Genomic DNA, 23,935 nt, shown 5'->3' on the forward strand with positions numbered 1-23,935 from the left:
GTGTTAATGGAGAAAAGGTCTCCTGCCTCTCGACACCCCCTTACGAGGAAGTTGTAGACTGCGATGAGGTCTCACCTCAGCCTCCTCTTCTCCAGGCTGAACAGGCCCAGTGCCCTCAGCCGTTCCTCGTACGTCTTCCCCTCCAGGCCTTTCACCATCTTCGTAGCCCTCCTCTGGACACTCTCCAACAGTTTCATGTCCTTTTTATACTGTGGTGCCCAGAACTGCACACAGTACTCGAGGTGAGGCCGCACCAGCGCAGAGTAGAGCGGGACAATCACCTCCCTCGACCTACTAGCGATGCCGTGCTTGATGCATCCCAGGACACGGTTAGCCCTCCTGGCTGCCAGGGCACACTGCCGGCTCATATTCAACTTGCTGTCTACCACGACCCCCAGATCCCTCTCTTCTAGGCTGCTCTCCAGCGTCTCATCGCCCAGTCTGTACGTGCAGCCAGAGTTTCCCCGTCCCAGGTGGAGGACCCGGCACTTGCTCTTTTTTTTTTTTTTTTTTTTTTTAAAAAATTAGCCAATTTTATTCAAATAATTTTTAAGAACACACGATTAGCTTTTCTCAAAAAGGTTACATTTCATATTTATCATATGCTTTTTAATCAAATGACAACTGATTCCTCCCCCTCTGCAGAATTCTCAGTAGAAGCCAGAGTCTTGAGTAGCCCAGTTAGGTGCCTCAGATCTACCACTCTGATTCAGTTTCTTCTCAATGTTCATAGCCAACATTTGACTACGAAAAGACAGGCTTTTGTTTTTTTCAATCACCTGTTGATAGGGTGACACTGCGTTGTTGCCCATAACTACATGGCCCAGCTTTGAATCCAACTTGGCATCTAATCGTGCATTTCGGATTAGATTGACAATCCATCTTTCTGCTTCCTCAGGAGTCATGTTTAGTTTATCTGCTAACATACCAATGCTGATACATTGATGGATGCGACAGAAAGTCTCAAATATAAAGAGACGGGCATTCTCAATGAAGTCTTCAAGGCATGCCACTAAGAAAAAATCATTCACAAGCACTGTTTCACACTCTCTCAGCTTCTTCTGTGCACCATCAAAATCAAAATTAACATACAGGCATTCCACAAATTCTGTAATGGGGTCCCTGTACGTGTAGGACTCCTGTTGAATAACCTTGACTAGATCTTTCAGCACTTGTCCACGTTTTCGAACATCCTTATTTGTTATGACTGCAGTAGTGAGGTATCGGAGGAGACGTGGGCACATTGTCTGAATTGCATTGAGATACTGTGGTTGACAGAGAAAGAGATCAATGATATTGTCTCTCCCATTAGGATGATTAAAAAACACAAACAGAGACCAGAGGAGGAGCCATGTACTTCGTTGAAGCGACTGCAGCGGAGAGCTTACTGAATTATTATCTATTGTCTCCTTCAGTCTTGTGAGATCTTCCATGGCTGCATCCCAATTCTGCATCAGAATTTCAGATGCAAGTTTCCCCCACAGAGAACTCAGAGCATTTCTGTCTGTAGCTGGAACCAGAACCCTAAAGAAGTAAAGATATACTGCAGCTCCAGAGTAATTGCCACATTCATACTGGAATTTTGCATACCTGTAGAGTGTATCCTGTTCGTTCTTTGTTCGTTCTTTCACAGCAAGCCTAAATATATCCCTAGCCGGCATGGGAGACGACTGAAAAATCGGGCCAAAGAAAACGCATTACAAGCTCCTTTCGCCCATCCAAAAGTGCCGCCAAAGGAAGGCTTTGGGTACAACTGAACTCCCCAGCGGAGCCTTTATGCAGCCCCACATTGCATCTGGACCCTCCGTGTTCGCTCTTTCAGAGAAACCCTAAACATATCCCTAGCCAGCATGGGAGACGACTGAAAAATCGGGCCCCAGAAAACGCGTTACAAGTCCCTTTCGCCCATCCAAAAGTGCCGCCAAAGGAAGGCTTTGGGTGCAGCTGAACTCCGCAGGGGAGCCTTTACGCAGCCCCACATGCAACTGGAACCTCCTTATTCGCTCTTTCAAAACAACCCTAAATATATCCCTAGCCGGCATCGGAGACGACTGAAAAATCGGGCCAAAGAAAATGCATTACATACCCATTCGCCCATCTAAAAGTGCCCACAAAGGAAGGCTTTGGGTAGAACTGAACTCCCCAGCGGAGCCTTTACGCAGACCCACATGCAACTGGAACCTCGTTATTCGCTCTTTCACAACAAGACTAAATAAATCCCTAGCCGGCATCGGAGAAGACTGAAAAATCGGGCCAAAGAAAACGTATTACATACCCATTCGCCCATCTAAAAGTGTCCCCAAAGGAAGGCTTTGGGTACAAGTGAACTTTCCAGTGGAGAGCTTACGCAGCCCCACATGCAACTGGACCCTCCGTATTCGCTATTTCATAGTAAGCCTAAATATAGCCCTAGCCGGCATCGGAGACTACTGAAAACTTGGGACCCAGAAAACGCGTTCTGAGCCCCATTCGCCCATCCCAAAGTGCCCCCAAAGGAAGACTTTGGGTATAACTGAACTCCCCAGGGGAGCCTTTATGCAGCCGCACATGCAACTGGACCCTCCGAGTTCGCTCTTTCACAGCAAGCCTAAAGATATCCCTAGCCGGCATTGGAGACAAGTGAAAAATGGGGCCCCAGAAAACGCGTTACTATTTCCTTTCGCCCATCCAAAAGTGCCCCCAAAGGAAGGCTTTGGGTACATCTGAACTCCCCATGGGAGCCTTTACGCAGCCCCACGTGCATCTGGACCCTCCGGCTTCGCTCTTTCACAGCGAGATTAAACATATCCCTAGCCAGCATCAGAGACGACTGAAAAATCGGGCTCCAGAAAACGCGTTACAAACCAATTTTGCCCATCAAAAAGTGCCCCCAAAGGAAGGCTTTGGGTATAACTGAACACCCCAGGGGAGACTTTTTGCAGCCCCACATTCAGCTGGATCCTCCGGGTTCGCTCATTCCCAACAGCATTAAATATAACCCTGGCCGGCATGGGAGACGACTGAAAAATCAGGCCCCAGAAAAAGCGTCACAAGCCTATTTGCCCATCCAAAAGTGCTCCCAGAGGAAGGCTTTGGGTACAAGTGAACTCCCCAGGGGAGCCTTTACGCAGCCCCACATGCAACTGGACCCTTCGTGTTCGCTGTTTCCGAGCAAGTCTAAATATAGCCCTAGCCGGCATCGGAGGCGACTGAAAACTTGGGACCCAGAAAACGCCTTACAAGCCCCTTTCGCCCATCCAAAAGTGCCCCCAGAGGAAGGCTTTGGGTACAAGTGAACTCCCCAGGGGAGCCTTTTTGCAGTCCCACATGCAACTGGACCCTCATTGTTCGTTCTTTCACAGCAAGCCTAAATATCATAGAATCATAGAATCATAGAATATCCTGAGTTGGAAGGGACCCTTTAGGATCATCAAGTCCATCTCTTGACACCGCACAGGTCTACCCAAGTTCAGACCATGTGACTAAGTGCACAGTCCAATCTCTTCTTAAATTCAGTCAGGCTCGGTGCAGTGACCACTTCCCTGGGGAGCCTGTTCCAGTGTGCAACCACTCTCTCTGTGAAGAACCCCCTCCTGATGTCAAGCCTAAACTTCCCCTGCCTCAGCTTAACCCCGTTCCTGCGGGTCCTGTCGCTGGTGTTAATGGAGAAAAGGTCTCCTGCCTCTCGACACCCCCTTACGAGGAAGTTGTAGACTGCGATGAGGTCTCACCTCAGCCTCCTCTTCTCCAGGCTGAACAGGCCCAGTGCCCTCAGCCGTTCCTCGTACGTCTTCCCCTCCAGGCCTTTCACCATCTTCGTAGCCCTCCTCTGGACACTCTCCAACAGTTTCATGTCCTTTTTATACTGTGGTGCCCAGAACTGCACACAGTACTCGAGGTGAGGCCGCACCAGCGCAGAGTAGAGCGGGACAATCACCTCCCTCGACCTACTAGCGATGCCGTGCTTGATGCATCCCAGGACACGGTTAGCCCTCCTGGCTGCCAGGGCACACTGCCGGCTCATATTCAACTTGCTGTCTACCACGACCCCCAGATCCCTCTCTTCTAGGCTGCTCTCCAGCGTCTCATCGCCCAGTCTGTACGTGCAGCCAGAGTTTCCCCGTCCCAGGTGGAGGACCCGGCACTTGCTCTTTTTTTTTTTTTTTTTTTTTTAAAAAAATTAGCCAATTTTATTCAAATAATTTTTAAGAACACACGATTAGCTTTTCTCAAAAAGGTTACATTTCATATTTATCATATGCTTTTTAATCAAATGACAACTGATTCCTCCCCCTCTGCAGAATTCTCAGTAGAAGCCAGAGTCTTGAGTAGCCCAGTTAGGTGCCTCAGATCTACCACTCTGATTCAGTTTCTTCTCAATGTTCATAGCCAACATTTGACTACGAAAAGACAGGCTTTTGTTTTTTTCAATCACCTGTTGATAGGGTGACACTGCGTTGTTGCCCATAACTACATGGCCCAGCTTTGAATCCAACTTGGCATCTAATCGTGCATTTCGGATTAGATTGACAATCCATCTTTCTGCTTCCTCAGGAGTCATGTTTAGTTTATCTGCTAACATACCAATGCTGATACATTGATGGATGCGACAGAAAGTCTCAAATATAAAGAGACGGGCATTCTCAATGAAGTCTTCAAGGCATGCCACTAAGAAAAAATCATTCACAAGCACTGTTTCACACTCTCTCAGCTTCTTCTGTGCACCATCAAAATCAAAATTAACATACAGGCATTCCACAAATTCTGTAATGGGGTCCCTGTACGTGTAGGACTCCTGTTGAATAACCTTGACTAGATCTTTCAGCACTTGTCCACGTTTTCGAACATCCTTATTTGTTATGACTGCAGTAGTGAGGTATCGGAGGAGACGTGGGCACATTGTCTGAATTGCATTGAGATACTGTGGTTGACAGAGAAAGAGATCAATGATATTGTCTCTCCCATTAGGATGATTAAAAAACACAAACAGAGACCAGAGGAGGAGCCATGTACTTCGTTGAAGCGACTGCAGCGGAGAGCTTACTGAATTATTATCTATTGTCTCCTTCAGTCTTGTGAGATCTTCCATGGCTGCATCCCAATTCTGCATCAGAATTTCAGATGCAAGTTTCCCCCACAGAGAACTCAGAGCATTTCTGTCTGTAGCTGGAACCAGAACCCTAAAGAAGTAAAGATATACTGCAGCTCCAGAGTAATTGCCACATTCATACTGGAATTTTGCATACCTGTAGAGTGTATCCTGTTCGTTCTTTGTTCGTTCTTTCACAGCAAGCCTAAATATATCCCTAGCCGGCATGGGAGACGACTGAAAAATCGGGCCAAAGAAAACGCATTACAAGCTCCTTTCGCCCATCCAAAAGTGCCGCCAAAGGAAGGCTTTGGGTACAACTGAACTCCCCAGCGGAGCCTTTATGCAGCCCCACATTGCATCTGGACCCTCCGTGTTCGCTCTTTCAGAGAAACCCTAAACATATCCCTAGCCAGCATGGGAGACGACTGAAAAATCGGGCCCCAGAAAACGCGTTACAAGTCCCTTTCGCCCATCCAAAAGTGCCGCCAAAGGAAGGCTTTGGGTGCAGCTGAACTCCGCAGGGGAGCCTTTACGCAGCCCCACATGCAACTGGAACCTCCTTATTCGCTCTTTCAAAACAACCCTAAATATATCCCTAGCCGGCATCGGAGACGACTGAAAAATCGGGCCAAAGAAAATGCATTACATACCCATTCGCCCATCTAAAAGTGCCCACAAAGGAAGGCTTTGGGTAGAACTGAACTCCCCAGCGGAGCCTTTACGCAGACCCACATGCAACTGGAACCTCGTTATTCGCTCTTTCACAACAAGACTAAATAAATCCCTAGCCGGCATCGGAGAAGACTGAAAAATCGGGCCAAAGAAAACGTATTACATACCCATTCGCCCATCTAAAAGTGTCCCCAAAGGAAGGCTTTGGGTACAAGTGAACTTTCCAGTGGAGAGCTTACGCAGCCCCACATGCAACTGGACCCTCCGTATTCGCTATTTCATAGTAAGCCTAAATATAGCCCTAGCCGGCATCGGAGACTACTGAAAACTTGGGACCCAGAAAACGCGTTCTGAGCCCCATTCGCCCATCCCAAAGTGCCCCCAAAGGAAGACTTTGGGTATAACTGAACTCCCCAGGGGAGCCTTTATGCAGCCGCACATGCAACTGGACCCTCCGAGTTCGCTCTTTCACAGCAAGCCTAAAGATATCCCTAGCCGGCATTGGAGACAAGTGAAAAATGGGGCCCCAGAAAACGCGTTACTATTTCCTTTCGCCCATCCAAAAGTGCCCCCAAAGGAAGGCTTTGGGTACATCTGAACTCCCCATGGGAGCCTTTACGCAGCCCCACGTGCATCTGGACCCTCCGGCTTCGCTCTTTCACAGCGAGATTAAACATATCCCTAGCCAGCATCAGAGACGACTGAAAAATCGGGCTCCAGAAAACGCGTTACAAACCAATTTTGCCCATCAAAAAGTGCCCCCAAAGGAAGGCTTTGGGTATAACTGAACACCCCAGGGGAGACTTTTTGCAGCCCCACATTCAGCTGGATCCTCCGGGTTCGCTCATTCCCAACAGCATTAAATATAACCCTGGCCGGCATGGGAGACGACTGAAAAATCAGGCCCCAGAAAAAGCGTCACAAGCCTATTTGCCCATCCAAAAGTGCTCCCAGAGGAAGGCTTTGGGTACAAGTGAACTCCCCAGGGGAGCCTTTACGCAGCCCCACATGCAACTGGACCCTTCGTGTTCGCTGTTTCCGAGCAAGTCTAAATATAGCCCTAGCCGGCATCGGAGGCGACTGAAAACTTGGGACCCAGAAAACGCCTTACAAGCCCCTTTCGCCCATCCAAAAGTGCCCCCAGAGGAAGGCTTTGGGTACAAGTGAACTCCCCAGGGGAGCCTTTATGCAGCCCCACATGCAACTGGACCCTTCGTGTTCGCTGTTTCCGAGCAAGTCTAAATATAGCCCTAGCCGGCATCGGAGGCGACTGAAAACTTGGGACACAGAAAACGCCTTACAAGCCCCTTTCGCCCATCCAAAAGTGCCCCCAAAGGAAGGCTTTGGGTACAACTGAACTCCCCAGGGGAGCCTTTTTGCAGTCCCACATGCAACTGGACCCTCATTGTTCGTTCTTTCACAGCAAGCCTAAATATCATAGAATCATAGAATCATAGAATATCCTGAGTTGGAAGGGACCCTTAAGGATCATCAAGTCCATTTCTTGACACCGCACAGGTCTACCCAAGTTCAGACCATGTGACTAAGTGCACAGTCCAATCTCTTCTTAAATTCAGTCAGGCTCGGTGCAGTGACCACTTCCCTGGGGAGCCTGTTCCAGTGTGCAACCACTCTCTCTGTGAAGAACCCCCTCCTGATGTCAAGCCTAAACTTCCCCTGCCTCAGCTTAACCCCGTTCCCGCGGGTCCTGTCGCTGGTGTTAATGGAGAAAAGGTCTCCTGCCTCTCGACACCCCCTTACGAGGAAGTTGTAGACTGCGATGAGGTCTCACCTCAGCCTCCTCTTCTCCAGGCTGAACAGGCCCAGTGCCCTCAGCCGTTCCTCGTACGTCTTCCCCTCCAGGCCTTTCACCATCTTCGTAGCCCTCCTCTGGACACTCTCCAACAGTTTCATGTCCTTTTTATACTGTGGTGCCCAGAACTGCACACAGTACTCGAGGTGAGGCCGCACCAGCGCAGAGTAGAGCGGGACAATCACCTCCCTCGACCTACTAGCGATGCCGTGCTTGATGCACCCCAGGACACGGTTAGCCCTCCTGGCTGCCAGGGCACACTGCCGGCTCATATTCAACTTGCTGTCTACCACGACCCCCAGATCCCTCTCTTCTAGGCTGCTCTCCAGCGTCTCATCGCCCAGTCTGTACGTGCAGCCAGAGTTTCCCCGTCCCAGGTGGAGGACCCGGCACTTGCTCTTTTTTTTTTTTTTTTTTTTTTTAAAAAATTAGCCAATTTTATTCAAATAATTTTTAAGAACACACGATTAGCTTTTCTCAAAAAGGTTACATTTCATATTTATCATATGCTTTTTAATCAAATGACAACTGATTCCTCCCCCTCTGCAGAATTCTCAGTAGAAGCCAGAGTCTTGAGTAGCCCAGTTAGGTGCCTCAGATCTACCACTCTGATTCAGTTTCTTCTCAATGTTCATAGCCAACATTTGACTACGAAAAGACAGGCTTTTGTTTTTTTCAATCACCTGTTGATAGGGTGACACTGCGTTGTTGCCCATAACTACATGGCCCAGCTTTGAATCCAACTTGGCATCTAATCGTGCATTTCGGATTAGATTGACAATCCATCTTTCTGCTTCCTCAGGAGTCATGTTTAGTTTATCTGCTAACATACCAATGCTGATACATTGATGGATGCGACAGAAAGTCTCAAATATAAAGAGACGGGCATTCTCAATGAAGTCTTCAAGGCATGCCACTAAGAAAAAATCATTCACAAGCACTGTTTCACACTCTCTCAGCTTCTTCTGTGCACCATCAAAATCAAAATTAACATACAGGCATTCCACAAATTCTGTAATGGGGTCCCTGTACGTGTAGGACTCCTGTTGAATAACCTTGACTAGATCTTTCAGCACTTGTCCACGTTTTCGAACATCCTTATTTGTTATGACTGCAGTAGTGAGGTATCGGAGGAGACGTGGGCACATTGTCTGAATTGCATTGAGATACTGTGGTTGACAGAGAAAGAGATCAATGATATTGTCTCTCCCATTAGGATGATTAAAAAACACAAACAGAGACCAGAGGAGGAGCCATGTACTTCGTTGAAGCGACTGCAGCGGAGAGCTTACTGAATTATTATCTATTGTCTCCTTCAGTCTTGTGAGATCTTCCATGGCTGCATCCCAATTCTGCATCAGAATTTCAGATGCAAGTTTCCCCCACAGAGAACTCAGAGCATTTCTGTCTGTAGCTGGAACCAGAACCCTAAAGAAGTAAAGATATACTGCAGCTCCAGAGTAATTGCCACATTCATACTGGAATTTTGCATACCTGTAGAGTGTATCCTGTTCGTTCTTTGTTCGTTCTTTCACAGCAAGCCTAAATATATCCCTAGCCGGCATGGGAGACGACTGAAAAATCGGGCCAAAGAAAACGCATTACAAGCTCCTTTCGCCCATCCAAAAGTGCCGCCAAAGGAAGGCTTTGGGTACAACTGAACTCCCCAGCGGAGCCTTTATGCAGCCCCACATTGCATCTGGACCCTCCGTGTTCGCTCTTTCAGAGAAACCCTAAACATATCCCTAGCCAGCATGGGAGACGACTGAAAAATCGGGCCCCAGAAAACGCGTTACAAGTCCCTTTCGCCCATCCAAAAGTGCCGCCAAAGGAAGGCTTTGGGTGCAGCTGAACTCCGCAGGGGAGCCTTTACGCAGCCCCACATGCAACTGGAACCTCCTTATTCGCTCTTTCAAAACAACCCTAAATATATCCCTAGCCGGCATCGGAGACGACTGAAAAATCGGGCCAAAGAAAATGCATTACATACCCATTCGCCCATCTAAAAGTGCCCACAAAGGAAGGCTTTGGGTAGAACTGAACTCCCCAGCGGAGCCTTTACGCAGACCCACATGCAACTGGAACCTCGTTATTCGCTCTTTCACAACAAGACTAAATAAATCCCTAGCCGGCATCGGAGAAGACTGAAAAATCGGGCCAAAGAAAACGTATTACATACCCATTCGCCCATCTAAAAGTGTCCCCAAAGGAAGGCTTTGGGTACAAGTGAACTTTCCAGTGGAGAGCTTACGCAGCCCCACATGCAACTGGACCCTCCGTATTCGCTATTTCATAGTAAGCCTAAATATAGCCCTAGCCGGCATCGGAGACTACTGAAAACTTGGGACCCAGAAAACGCGTTCTGAGCCCCATTCGCCCATCCCAAAGTGCCCCCAAAGGAAGACTTTGGGTATAACTGAACTCCCCAGGGGAGCCTTTATGCAGCCGCACATGCAACTGGACCCTCCGAGTTCGCTCTTTCACAGCAAGCCTAAAGATATCCCTAGCCGGCATTGGAGACAAGTGAAAAATGGGGCCCCAGAAAACGCGTTACTATTTCCTTTCGCCCATCCAAAAGTGCCCCCAAAGGAAGGCTTTGGGTACATCTGAACTCCCCATGGGAGCCTTTACGCAGCCCCACGTGCATCTGGACCCTCCGGCTTCGCTCTTTCACAGCGAGATTAAACATATCCCTAGCCAGCATCAGAGACGACTGAAAAATCGGGCTCCAGAAAACGCGTTACAAACCAATTTTGCCCATCAAAAAGTGCCCCCAAAGGAAGGCTTTGGGTATAACTGAACACCCCAGGGGAGACTTTTTGCAGCCCCACATTCAGCTGGATCCTCCGGGTTCGCTCATTCCCAACAGCATTAAATATAACCCTGGCCGGCATGGGAGACGACTGAAAAATCAGGCCCCAGAAAAAGCGTCACAAGCCTATTTGCCCATCCAAAAGTGCTCCCAGAGGAAGGCTTTGGGTACAAGTGAACTCCCCAGGGGAGCCTTTACGCAGCCCCACATGCAACTGGACCCTTCGTGTTCGCTGTTTCCGAGCAAGTCTAAATATAGCCCTAGCCGGCATCGGAGGCGACTGAAAACTTGGGACCCAGAAAACGCCTTACAAGCCCCTTTCGCCCATCCAAAAGTGCCCCCAGAGGAAGGCTTTGGGTACAAGTGAACTCCCCAGGGGAGCCTTTATGCAGCCCCACATGCAACTGGACCCTTCGTGTTCGCTGTTTCCGAGCAAGTCTAAATATAGCCCTAGCCGGCATCGGAGGCGACTGAAAACTTGGGACACAGAAAACGCCTTACAAGCCCCTTTCGCCCATCCAAAAGTGCCCCCAAAGGAAGGCTTTGGGTACAACTGAACTCCCCAGGGGAGCCTTTTTGCAGTCCCACATGCAACTGGACCCTCATTGTTCGTTCTTTCACAGCAAGCCTAAATATCATAGAATCATAGAATCATAGAATATCCTGAGTTGGAAGGGACCCTTAAGGATCATCAAGTCCATTTCTTGACACCGCACAGGTCTACCCAAGTTCAGACCATGTGACTAAGTGCACAGTCCAATCTCTTCTTAAATTCAGTCAGGCTCGGTGCAGTGACCACTTCCCTGGGGAGCCTGTTCCAGTGTGCAACCACTCTCTCTGTGAAGAACCCCCTCCTGATGTCAAGCCTAAACTTCCCCTGCCTCAGCTTAACCCCGTTCCCGCGGGTCCTGTCGCTGGTGTTAATGGAGAAAAGGTCTCCTGCCTCTCGACACCCCCTTACGAGGAAGTTGTAGACTGCGATGAGGTCTCACCTCAGCCTCCTCTTCTCCAGGCTGAACAGGCCCAGTGCCCTCAGCCGTTCCTCGTACGTCTTCCCCTCCAGGCCTTTCACCATCTTCGTAGCCCTCCTCTGGACACTCTCCAACAGTTTCATGTCCTTTTTATACTGTGGTGCCCAGAACTGCACACAGTACTCGAGGTGAGGCCGCACCAGCGCAGAGTAGAGCGGGACAATCACCTCCCTCGACCTACTAGCGATGCCGTGCTTGATGCACCCCAGGACACGGTTAGCCCTCCTGGCTGCCAGGGCACACTGCCGGCTCATATTCAACTTGCTGTCTACCACGACCCCCAGATCCCTCTCTTCTAGGCTGCTCTCCAGCGTCTCATCGCCCAGTCTGTACGTGCAGCCAGAGTTTCCCCGTCCCAGGTGGAGGACCCGGCACTTGCTCTTTTTTTTTTTTTTTTTTTTTTTAAAAAATTAGCCAATTTTATTCAAATAATTTTTAAGAACACACGATTAGCTTTTCTCAAAAAGGTTACATTTCATATTTATCATATGCTTTTTAATCAAATGACAACTGATTCCTCCCCCTCTGCAGAATTCTCAGTAGAAGCCAGAGTCTTGAGTAGCCCAGTTAGGTGCCTCAGATCTACCACTCTGATTCAGTTTCTTCTCAATGTTCATAGCCAACATTTGACTACGAAAAGACAGGCTTTTGTTTTTTTCAATCACCTGTTGATAGGGTGACACTGCGTTGTTGCCCATAACTACATGGCCCAGCTTTGAATCCAACTTGGCATCTAATCGTGCATTTCGGATTAGATTGACAATCCATCTTTCTGCTTCCTCAGGAGTCATGTTTAGTTTATCTGCTAACATACCAATGCTGATACATTGATGGATGCGACAGAAAGTCTCAAATATAAAGAGACGGGCATTCTCAATGAAGTCTTCAAGGCATGCCACTAAGAAAAAATCATTCACAAGCACTGTTTCACACTCTCTCAGCTTCTTCTGTGCACCATCAAAATCAAAATTAACATACAGGCATTCCACAAATTCTGTAATGGGGTCCCTGTACGTGTAGGACTCCTGTTGAATAACCTTGACTAGATCTTTCAGCACTTGTCCACGTTTTCGAACATCCTTATTTGTTATGACTGCAGTAGTGAGGTATCGGAGGAGACGTGGGCACATTGTCTGAATTGCATTGAGATACTGTGGTTGACAAAGAGATCAATGATATTGTCTCTCCCATTAGGATGATTAAAAAACACAAACAGAGACCAGAGGAGGAGCCATGTACTTCGTTGAAGCGACTGCAGCGGAGAGCTTACTGAATTATTATCTATTGTCTCCTTCAGTCTTGTGAGATCTTCCATGGCTGCATCCCAATTCTGCATCAGAATTTCAGATGCAAGTTTCCCCCACAGAGAACTCAGAGCATTTCTGTCTGTAGCTGGAACCAGAACCCTAAAGAAGTAAAGATATTCTGCAGCTCCAGAGTAATTGCCACATTCATACTGGAATTTTGCATACCTGTAGAGTGTATCCTGTTCGTTCTTTGTTCGTTCTTTCACAGCAAGCCTAAATATATCCCTAGCCGGCATGGGAGACGACTGAAAAATCGGGCCAAAGAAAACGCGTTAAAAGTCCCTTTCGCCCATCCAAAAGTGCCACGAAAGGAAGGCTTTGGGTACAAGTGAACTCCCCAGGGGAGCCTTTACGCAGCCCCACATGCAACTGGACCCTCCGTGTTCGCTGTTTCCGAAAAACCCTAAATATAACCCTAGCCAGCATGGGAGACGACTGAAAAGTCGGGCCCCAGAAAACGCTTTACATGCCCCTTTCGCCTATCCAAAAGTGCCCCCAAAGGAAGGCTTTGGGTACAACTGAACTCCCCAGGGGAGCCTTTTTGCGGCCCCACATGCAACCGGACCCTCCGTATTCGCTGTTTCCGAGCAACCCTAAACATATCCTTAGCCGGACACAGACGACTGAAAAATCGGGCCCCATAAAACATGTTACAAGTCCCTTTGGACCATCCAAAAGTACCCCCAAAGGAAGGCTTTGGGTACAAGTGAACTCCCCAGGGGAGTTTTTACGCAGCCCAACATGTATCTGGACCCTCCGTGTTCGCTCTTTCCGAGCAAATATAAACATAGCCCTAGCCGGCATGGGAGACGAGTGAAAAATCGGGCCAAAGAAAACGAGTTACAAGTCCCTTTTGCCCATTCAAAGTGCCCCCAGAGGAAGGCTTTGGTTACAAGTGAACTCCCCAGGGGAGCCTTTTTGCAGTCCCACATGCAACTGGACTCTCCGTGTTCCCTCTTTCCGAGCAACCCTAAACATATCCTTAGCCGGACACAGACGACTGAAAAATCAGGCCCCAGAAAACGCAATACGAGCCACTTTAGCCCATCCAAAAGTGCCCCCAAAGGAAGGCTTTGGGTACAAGTGAACTCCCCAGGGGAGCGTTTACGAAGCCCCACATGCAGCTGGACCCTCCGTATTTGCTCTTTCACAAAATCCCTAAATATAACCCTGGCCCGCATGGCAGACGACTAAAAAGTCATGCCTCAGAAAACGCGTTTTGAGCCCCTTTCGCCCATCCAAAAGTGCCCCCAAAGGAAGGCTTTGGGTACAACTGAGCTCCCCAGGGGAGACTTTTTGCATCCCCTCATGGAACTGGATCCTCCGGGTTCGCTCATTCCCAACAACCCTAAACAGAGCCCTGGCGGCATTGGAGACGACTGAAAAATCGGGCCCCAGAAAACGCGTTACAAGCTCCTTTCACCCATCCAAACGTGTCCCCAGAGGAAGTCTTTGGGTACAACTGAACTCCCCAGGGGAGCCTTTTTGCAGTCCCACATGCAACTGGACCCTCATTGTTCGTTCTTTCACAGAAAGCCTAAAATAGCCCTAGCCGGAATGGGAGACAAGTGAAAAATCGTGCCCCAGAAAACGCATTACAAGCCCCTTCTGCCCATCCAAAAGTGCTCCCAGAGGAAGGCTTTGGGTACAAGTGAACTCCCCATGGGAGCCTTTATGCAGCCCCACATGCAACTGGACCCTCCGTGTTCGCTCTTTCCGAGCAACCCGAAACCTATCACTAGCCGACATGGGAGACGAGTGAAAAATCGTGTCCCAGAAAATGCGTTACAAGCCTATTTTGCCCATCCAAACGTGCTTCCAGAGGAAGGCTTTGGGTACAAGTGAACTCCCCAGGGGAGCCTTTATGCAGCCCCACATGCATCTGGACCCTCCGTGTTCGCTGTTTCCGAGCAAATCTAAAGATAGCCCTAGCCGGCATCGGAGACGACTGAAAAATCGTGCCCCAGAAAACGCATTACAAGCCCCTTCTGCCCATCCAAAAGTGCTCCCAGAGGAAGGCTTTGGGTACAAGTGAACTCCCCATGGGAGCCTTTATGCAGCCCCACATGCAACTGGACCCTCCGTGTTCGCTCTTTCCGAGCAACCCGAAACCTATCCCTAGCCGACATGGGAGACGAGTGAAAAATCGTGTCCCAGAAAATGCGTTACAAGCCTATTTTGCCCATCCAAACGTGCTTCCAGAGGAAGGCTTTGGGTACAAGTGAACTCCCCAGGGGAGCCTTTATGCAGCCCCACATGCATCTGGACCCTCCGTGTTCGCTGTTTCCGAGCAAATCTAAAGATAGCCCTAGCCGGCATCGGAGACGACTGAAAAATCGGGCCCCAGAAAACGCGTTACAAGTCCCTTTTGCCCATCCAAAAGTGTTCCCAAAGGAAGGCTTTGGGTACAAGTGAACTCCCCAGGGGAGCATTTACGCAGCCCCACATACAGCTAGACCCTCCGTATTCGCTCTTTCATAGCAATCCTAAACATCGCCCTATCCGGCATGGGAGATGACTGAAAATTCGGGACCCAGAAAACGCGTTCCGAGCCCCTTTCACCCATCCAAAAGTGCCCCCAAAGGAAGACTTTGGGAACATCTGAACTCCCCAGGGGTGCCTTTATGCAGCCCCACATGCAACTGGACCCTCTGTGTTCGCTCTTTCCGAGCAACCTTAAACATAGAATCACAGAATTTCTAGGTTGGAAGAGACCTCAAGATCATCGAGTCCAACCTCTAACCTAACACTAACAGTCCCCACTAAACCATATCCCTAAGCTCTACATCTAAACGTCTTTTGAAGACTTCCAGGGATGGTGACTCCACCACCTCCCTGGGCAGCCCGTTCCAGTGCCTCACAACCCTTTCAGTAAAGAAATTCTTCCTAACATCTAACCTAAAGCTCCCCTGGCGTAACTTTAGCCCATTCCCCCTCGTCCTGTCACCAGGCACATGGGAGAACAGGCCAACCCCCACCTCTCTACAGCCTCCTTTAATGTACTTATACAGAGCAATAAGGTCACCCCTGAGCCTCCACTTCTCTAGGCTGAACAAGCCCAGCTCCTTCAGCCGCTCCTCATAGGACTTGCTCTCCAGGCCCCTCACCAGCTTCGTCGCCCTTCTTTGGACCCGCTCAAGCACCTCCATGTCCTTCTTGGAGCGAGGGGCCCAAAACTGAACACAGTACTCGAGGTGCGGCCTCACCAGAGCCGAGTACAGGGGGACGATCACCTCCCTAGCCCTGCTGGTCACACTGTTTCTGATACAAGCCAGGATGCCGTTGGCCTTCTTGGCCACCTGAGCACACTGCTGGCTCATATTCAGCCGACTGTCCACCATCACTCCCAGGTCCTTCTCTGCCTGGCAGCTCTCCAACCACTCATCTCCCAGCCTGTAGCTCTGCTTGGGGTTATTGCGCCCCAGGTGCAGGACCCGGCACTTGGCCTTGTTGAACTTCATGCAGTTGACCTCAGCCCATCGGTGCAGCCTATCCAGATCCTCCTGCAGAGCCTTCCTACCCTCGAGCAGATCGACACACGCACCTAGCTTGGTGTCATCTGCAAACTTACTGAGGGTGCACTCAGTGCCGTCATCCAGATCATTGATGAAGATGTTAAAGAGGACCGGCCCCAGCACCGAGCCCTGGGGGACGCCACTAGTGACTGGCCTCCAACTGGACTTGGCTCCATTTACCACGACTCTTTGGGCCCGGCTATCCAGCCAGTTTCTAACCCAACGAAGCGTGCGCCAGTCCAAGCCAAGAGCAGCCAGTTTCTTGAGGAGAATGCTGTGGGAGACGGTGTCAAAAGCCTTGCTGAAGTCAAGGTAGACCACATCCACAGCCTTTCCCTCGTCCACCCAGCGCGTCACTTTGTCGTAGAAGGAGATCAGGTTCATCAAGCAGGACCTGCCTTCCATAAACCCATGCTGACTGGGCCTGATCGCCTGCTTGCCCTTCAAGTGCCGCGTGATGACTCCCAAGAGGATCTGCTCCATGAGCTTCCCTGGTACTGAGGTCAAACTGACCGGCCTGTAGTTCCCCGGGTCTGCCCTCCGGCCCTTCTTGTAGATGGGCGTCACATTTGCTAGTCGCCAGTCAGCTGGGACCTCCCCCGATAGCCAGGACTGCTGATAAATGATGGATAGGGGCTTGGCCAGCTCCTCTGCCAGTTCTCTCAGTACCCTTGGGTGGATCCCATCCGGCCCCATCGATTTGTGGACATCCAAGTGCCGTAGCAGGTCACCAACCAGTTCTTCGTGGATAGTGAGGGCCACATCCTGCTCCCCGTCCCCTTCCACCAGTTCTGGGTACTAGGTATCCAGAGAGCAACCGGTTTTGCTGCTAAAGACTGAGGCAAAGAAGGCATTAAGCACCTCCGCCTTTTCCTCATCTCTTGTAACTAAGTTTCCCCCCGCATCCAGTAAAGGATGGAGATTCTCCCTAGTCCTCCCTTTGGTGTTGATGTATTTATAAAAGCGTTTTTTGTTATCTTTAACAGCAGTAGCCAGATTGAGCTCCAGATGAGCTTTGGCCTTCCTAATCTTGTCCCTGCACAGCCTCGCTACATCCTTATAGTCCTCCTTAGTGGCCTGCCCAATTTTCCAAAGATTATAAACCCTCTTTTTTCTCCTAAGATCAAGCCACAATTCTCTGTTGAGCCAGGCTGGTCTTCTTCCCCGCTGGCTCATCTTTGGGCGCATGGGAATAGACCGCTCCTGCACCATTAGGATTTGCCTCTTAAAGAGCGCCCAGCCTTCCTGGACCCCTCTGCCCTTCAGAACCGCCTCCCATGGGACTCCACCAACTAGTGTCCTGAGCAGCCCAAAGTCAGCCCTCCGAAAGTCCAATACAGTGGTTTTACTGGTTCCCTTCCTGGCCCCGCCAAGAATAGTGAACTCCACCATTTCGTGGTCACTCTGCCCAAGACTGTTCCCGACAATCACATCCTCCACCAGTCCTTCTCTGTTTGTGAAGAGAAGATCTAGCAGGGCACCACCCCTGGTAGGTTCACTAATCAGCTGCGTCAGGAAGCTATCTTCCACTTTCTCCAGAAACCTCCTAGACTGCTTCCTCTGGGCTGTGTTGTGCTTCCAGGATATGTCAGGGAAGTTGAAGTCCCCCACGAGTACAAGCGCCGACGATTTCGCAACTTCTGTCAGCTGCCTGTAGAACTCCTCATCCGTCTCCTCATCCTGGTTCGGCGGTCTATAGCAGACCCCGACCAGGACACTAGCCTTGTTGTCCCTGCCGATCCTAACCCAAAGGGACTCGATCTTGTCATTCCTAGCCTCGAGTTCTACAACATCGAAAGACTCTCTAATATAGAGAGCCACACCGCCACCCCTTCTGTGCTGCCTGTCCCTTCTGAAGAGCCTATAGCCAGGCATCGCAGCACTCCAGTCATGAGACTGGTCCCACCACATTTCCGTGATGGCAACCAAGTCGTAGCCTGCCCGCTGCACGATGGCTTCCAGCTCCTCCTGTTTGTTACCCATGCTGCGTGCATTGGTGTAGATGCACTTCAGCTGGGCCTTTACCTTATCCTCCGGCTTTGCCATTGCTCCCCCTGGCATAGCCCCAACAGTCCTTGCTTCAGCCCCATCCCCCTTCTTACCTAGTTTAAAGCCCTATCAATGAGCCCCGCCAGCTCCTGGCCCAGGATCCTTTTTCCCCTAAAGGATAGGGACCCGTCTACAGCCATCAGACCAGGTGCTGAGTAAACTGCCCCATGGTCGAAAAACCCAAGATTTCTGCGTAGGCACCAGCCCCGGAGCCACGTGTTTAACAGGTGGGCTTTCCTTGTCCTCTCCGTACCCCTCCCTGTCAACGTAGGGATGGACGAAAATACTACCTGCACTCCTGCTCCGTCCACTAACCGTCCCAGCCCCCTAAAGTCTCTTTTGATAGCCTTCAGGCTTCTGTCATCAATTTCATCTCTGCCCGCCTGGACTATCAGGAGAGGATAATAATCAGAGGGGCGTACCAGGTTGGGGAGCTTCCTGGCAACATCCCTGACCCTGGCCCCAGGGAGGCAGCAGACTTCCCTACGGGTAGGGTCAGGCCGACAATAGGGCCCTCTGTCCCCCTAAGGACAGAGTCTCCCACGACAATCACCCTTCTTTCTTTCTTGGTGGAGGCAGTCCTGAGGCGTGGAGTCGACCTCCTCGCCCTAGGCATCCTCCTGGGAACACTTTCTATCTCTTCCTCAGTTGCTGGTCTCTCAATCTCCAGGGCCTCAAACCTGTTTCGTAAGGGCACCTGGGAAGGTGGGGCCGGAAGGGGAGGGCATCGCCTGCCATGTCGCGCAGGGACCTGTCTCCATTCCTCCTCAACTCCCAGATCCCCTCCCTCTGTCCGACGGCGACAGGGCAGGGGCTCCACCCCCGTTTGGGGTGTCTCACCCCGGTACCTCTCCTTGAGGCCCTGCAGAGAGTTGCTCCAGAAGTCTATCTCCCGCTCACATTCCCTGATGGCCCTCAGCCTCTCCACCTCCTCCTTGAGCTCCGCCACCATGCGGATCAGGTCATCCACTTGCTCACACCTCACACACGCAGCGTCTCTGCCTCCCGCCGATGGCAGGAACAGGCTCTGACACTCCCTGCATCCCGTGACCTGAACCGCTGCATTCTTTAGCGGGTACTCGGTCTGGGTGTGTACCGACCTCCTGCAGAGCGCTCCGTGCCTTGTAGAGACCATTATCGCCTAGCTAAAGACCGTCGTTAAGAGGCGTTCGTGTGGGCGGGGGTTGCTCTCCGCCCTTCCTGCTCACCCTGCCTGCGCGAACTGCCGTGCTAACTGCCGCGCCACTCCCTTCTGACGCGCCACGCCCTGTTTGCCCGTCCTGGTCGCCGCGCTCCTGGTCGCTCGCGCTCCCTAGGGGCTGCTTTTGAACGGCCGGGGAGGGGGCGCTGCTGGCTCCGCCTTCGCCTCGTCAGCCTCCCTCACGAGGGCTGCAGGCTCCTGGCGGCTCCCTGAAGTCGGCTCGATGCCGGAAAGTTAGCCCTGCCTGGCCCGATCCCCCGCTCCGCTGCAGTACGCGTCTGCCCCGGAGCCGATCGCCTCGGCAAATGGCGGCATGGGAGACGACTGAAAAATAGGGCCCCAGAAAACGCGTTTTGAGCCCCTTTCGCCCATCTAAAAGTGCCCCCAAAGGAAGGCTTTGGGTACAAGTGAACTCCCCGGGGGAGCCTTTATGCAGCCCCACATGCACCTGGACCCTCCGTATTCGCTCTTTCACCGCAAGCCTAAATATATCCAAAGCCGGCATGGGAGAAGACTGAAAAAGCGGGCCCCAAAAAAGGCATTGCGAGTCCCTTTCGCCCATCCAAAAGTGTCCTCAAAGGAAGGCTTTGGTTACAAGTGAACTCCCCAGTGGATCCTTTACGCAGCCCCACATGCAACTGAACCCTCCGTATTTGCTCTTTCACCTCAAGCCTAAATATATCCCTAGCCGGCATGGGAGAAGACTGAAAAAGCGGGCCCCAGAAAAGGCATTGTGAGTCCCTTTCGCCCATCCAAAAGTGTCCCCAAAGGAAGGCTTTGGGTACAAGTGAACTCCCCAGGCGAGCCTTTACGAAGCCCCACATGCAGCTGGACCCTCCGTATTCGCTCTTTCCCAACAACCCTAAATATCCCTTGCCGGCATGGCAGACAACTGAAAAACTGGGTCCCAGAAAACGCGTTACAAGTCCCTTTGGACCATCCAAAAGTGCCCCCAACGGAAGGCTTTGGGTACAACTAAACTCCCCAGTGGAGCCTTCATTCAGCCCCATATGCAACTGGACCCTCTATGTTCACTCTTTCTGAGCAACGCGAAGCAAATCCTACCCGGAATCTGAGACGAACGAAAAATAGGGCTCCAGAAAACGCGTTCAAAGCACCTTTAGCCCACCAATAAGTGCCCCCTTAGAAAGGCTTTGGGTACAACTGAACACCCCAGGGGAGCCTTCACACAGCCCCACATGCCACGGGACCCTCTGTGTTCTCTCTTTCTGAGCAACCCGAATCATAACGCTATCCGGCATGGGAGAGGAATGGAAAATATGGCCCGAGAAAACACGTGCAAAGCCCATTACGCGCATCCAAAAGTGCCCCAGAAGGAAGGCTTTGGGTACAAGTGAACTCCCCAGGGGAGCTTTTACGCAGCCCCACATGCAGCTGGACCCTCCGTATTTGCTCTTTCCCAACAACACTAAATATGGCCCTGGCCGGCATGGCAAACGACTGAAAAACTGGGCCCCAGACAACGCGTTCCAAGTCCCTTTCACCCATCCAACAGTGTTCCCAAAGGAAGGCTTTGCGTACAACTGAACTCCCCAGGGGAGCCTTTATGCAGCCCCACATGCAGCTGGACCCTCCGTATTTGCTCTTTCCCAACAACACTAAATATGGCCCTGGCCGGCATGGCAAACGACTGAAAAACTGGGCCCCAGACAACGCGTTCCAACTCCCTTTCACCCATCCAACAGTGTTCCCAAAGGAAGGCTTTGGGTACAAGTGAACTCCCCAGGGGAGCTTTTACGCAGCTCCACATGCAGCTGGACCCTCCGTATTTGCTCTTTCCCAACAACACTAAATATGGCCCTGGCCGGCATGGCAAACGACTGAAAAACTGGGCCCCAGACAACGCGTTCCAAGTCCCTTTCAGCCATCCAACAGTGTTCCCAAAGGAAGGCTTTGGGTACAACTGAACTCCCCAGGGGAGCCTTTATGCAGCCCCACATGCATCTGGACCATACTTATTCGCTCTTTCACAGCAACACTAAATATATCTTTGGCCGGCATCGGAGATGACTGAAAACTCATGCCCTAGAAAACGCATTACAAGCCCCTTTCGCCCATCCAAATGTGTTCATAAAGGAAGGCTTTGGGTACAAGTGAACTCCCCAGGGGAGCATTTATGCAGCCCCACATACAGCTAGACCCTCCGTATTCGCTCTTTCATAGCAATCCTAAACATCGCCCTATCCGGCATGGGAGACGACTGAAAAATTGGGCCCCAGAAAACACGTTACAAGTCCCTTTCGCCCATCCAAAAGTGTCCCCAAAGGAAGGCTTTGGGTACATCTGAACTCCCCAGGGGAGCCTTTATGCAGTCCCACATGCAACTGGACCCTTATTGCTCGTTCTTTCACAGCAAGCCTAAATATATCCCTAGCCGGCATTGGAGATGACTGACAAGTCGGGCCCCAGAAAAAGCGTTACAAGCCCATTTCGCCCATCCAAAAGTGCCCCCAAAGGAAGGCTTTGGGTACATCTGAACTCCCCAGGGGAGCCTTTACGCAGCCCCACATGCAACTGGACCCTCCGTATTCGGTCTTTCACAGCAAACCTAAATAAAGCCCTGGCCCGCGTGCCTGACGACTGAAAACTCGGGTCCCAGAAAACGCGTTACAAGACCCTTTCGCCCATCGAAAAGTGCCCCCAAAGGAAGGCTTTGGGTACAACTGAACTCCCCAGGGGAGACTTTTTGCAGTCCCACATGCAACTGGACCCTCATTGTTCGTTCTTTCACAGCAAGCCTTAAAGATCCCTAGACGGCATCGCAGACGAGTGAAAAATAGGCCCAGAAAACGCATTACAAGCCCCTTTCCCCCCTCCAAAATGCCTCCAAAGGAAGGCTTTATGTACAACTGAACTCCCCAGGGGAGCCTTTTTGCAGTCCCAGATGCAACTGGACCCTCTGAGTTCGCTCTTTCCCAACAACCCTAAATACATCCCTTGCCGGCATGGAAGACGACTGAAAAACTGGGCCCCAGAAAACGCGTTATAATTCCGTTTGGACCATCCAAAAGTGCCCGCAACAAAAGGCTTTGGGTACAAATAAACTCCCCAGGGGAGCCTTCATGCAGCCCCATATGCAACTGGACCCTCTATATTCACTCTTTCTGAGCAACGCGAAGCAAACCCTACCCGGAATCTGAGACGAACAAAAAATAGGGCCCCAGAAAACGTGTTCAAAGCACCCTAAGCCCACCAATAAGTGCCCCCTTAGAAAGGCTTTGGGTACAACTGAACACCCCAGGGGAGCCTTAACACAGCCCCACATGCCACGGGACCCTCTGTGTTCGCTCTTTCTGAGCAACCAGAATCATAACGCTATCCGGCATGGGAGAGGACTGGAAAATATGGCCCGAGAAAACACGTGCAAAGCCCATTACGCGCATCCAAAAGTGCCCCCAAAGGAAGGCTTTGGGTACAACTGAACTCCCCAGGGGAGCCTTTATGCAGCCCCAAATGCAACTGGACCCTCCGTATTCACTATTTCATAGCAATCCTAAATACAGCCAGTTCCGGCATCGGAGACGGCTGAAAAATCGGGCCAAGGAAAACGAGTTACAAGCTCCTTTTGCCCATCCAAAAGTGCCCCCAAAGGAAGGCTATGGGTACAACTGAACTCCCCAGGGGAGCCTTAATTCAGCCCCACATGCATCTGGACCCTCCGTGTTCGCTCTTTTAGACCAACACTAAACATAGCCCTAGACAGCATGGGAGACGACTTAAAAATCGGGCCCCAGAAAAAGCGTTACAAGCTCCTTTCGCCCATCCAAAAGTGCCCCCAAAGGAAGGCTTTGGGTACAAGTGAACTCCCCAGGGGAGACTTTTTGCAGTCCCACATGCAACTGGACCCTCATTGTTTGTTCTTTCACAGAAAGCCTTAAAGGTCCCTAGACGGCATCGCAGACGAGTGAAAAATAGGCCCAGAAAACGCATTACAAGCCCCTTTCGCCCATCCAAAAGTGCCTCCAAAGGAAGGCTTTATGTACAACTGTACTCCCCAGGGGAGCCTTTTTGCAGTCCCAGATGCAACTGGACCCTCCGGGTTCGCTAATTCCCAACAACACTTAATACAGTTCTGGCCAGCATGGGAGACGACTGAAAAATCGTGCCCCAGAAAACGGGTTACAAGCCCCTTTTGCCCATCCAAAAGTGCCCCCAAAGGAAGGCTTTGGGTACAACTGAACTCCCCAGGGGAGCCTTTACGCAGTCCCACATGCAACTGGACCCTCTGAGTTCGCTCTTTCCCAACAACCCTAAATACATCCCTTGCCGGCATGGCAGACGACTGAAAAACTGGGCCCCAGAAAACACGTTATAATTCCCTTTGGACCATCCAAAAGTGCCCGCAACAAAAGGCTTTGGGTACAACTAAACTCCCCAGGGGAGCCTTCATGCAGCCCCATATGCAACTGGACCCTCCGTATTCGCTCTTTCTGAGCAACGCGA

At 50.9% G+C, this 23,935-nt stretch overlaps 4 pseudogenes; all 4 read right to left on the bottom strand.

Moving 5' to 3' along the window:
• Positions 1–529: 529 nt before the first annotated feature.
• On the bottom strand, positions 530–1,661 carry LOC119714689 (eukaryotic translation initiation factor 3 subunit E pseudogene; annotated as a pseudogene).
• A 2,503-nt stretch (positions 1,662–4,164) lies between these two features.
• On the bottom strand, positions 4,165–5,296 carry LOC119714691 (eukaryotic translation initiation factor 3 subunit E pseudogene; annotated as a pseudogene).
• A 2,693-nt stretch (positions 5,297–7,989) lies between these two features.
• LOC140000481 (eukaryotic translation initiation factor 3 subunit E pseudogene) lies at positions 7,990–9,121 on the bottom strand (annotated as a pseudogene).
• A 2,693-nt stretch (positions 9,122–11,814) lies between these two features.
• LOC140000482 (eukaryotic translation initiation factor 3 subunit E pseudogene) lies at positions 11,815–12,942 on the bottom strand (annotated as a pseudogene).
• Positions 12,943–23,935: the final 10,993 nt, after the last annotated feature.

Source organism: Anas platyrhynchos, chromosome 32, assembly GCF_047663525.1.
Source record: "Anas platyrhynchos isolate ZD024472 breed Pekin duck chromosome 32, IASCAAS_PekinDuck_T2T, whole genome shotgun sequence".
Classification (NCBI taxonomy): domain Eukaryota; kingdom Metazoa; phylum Chordata; class Aves; order Anseriformes; family Anatidae; genus Anas; species Anas platyrhynchos.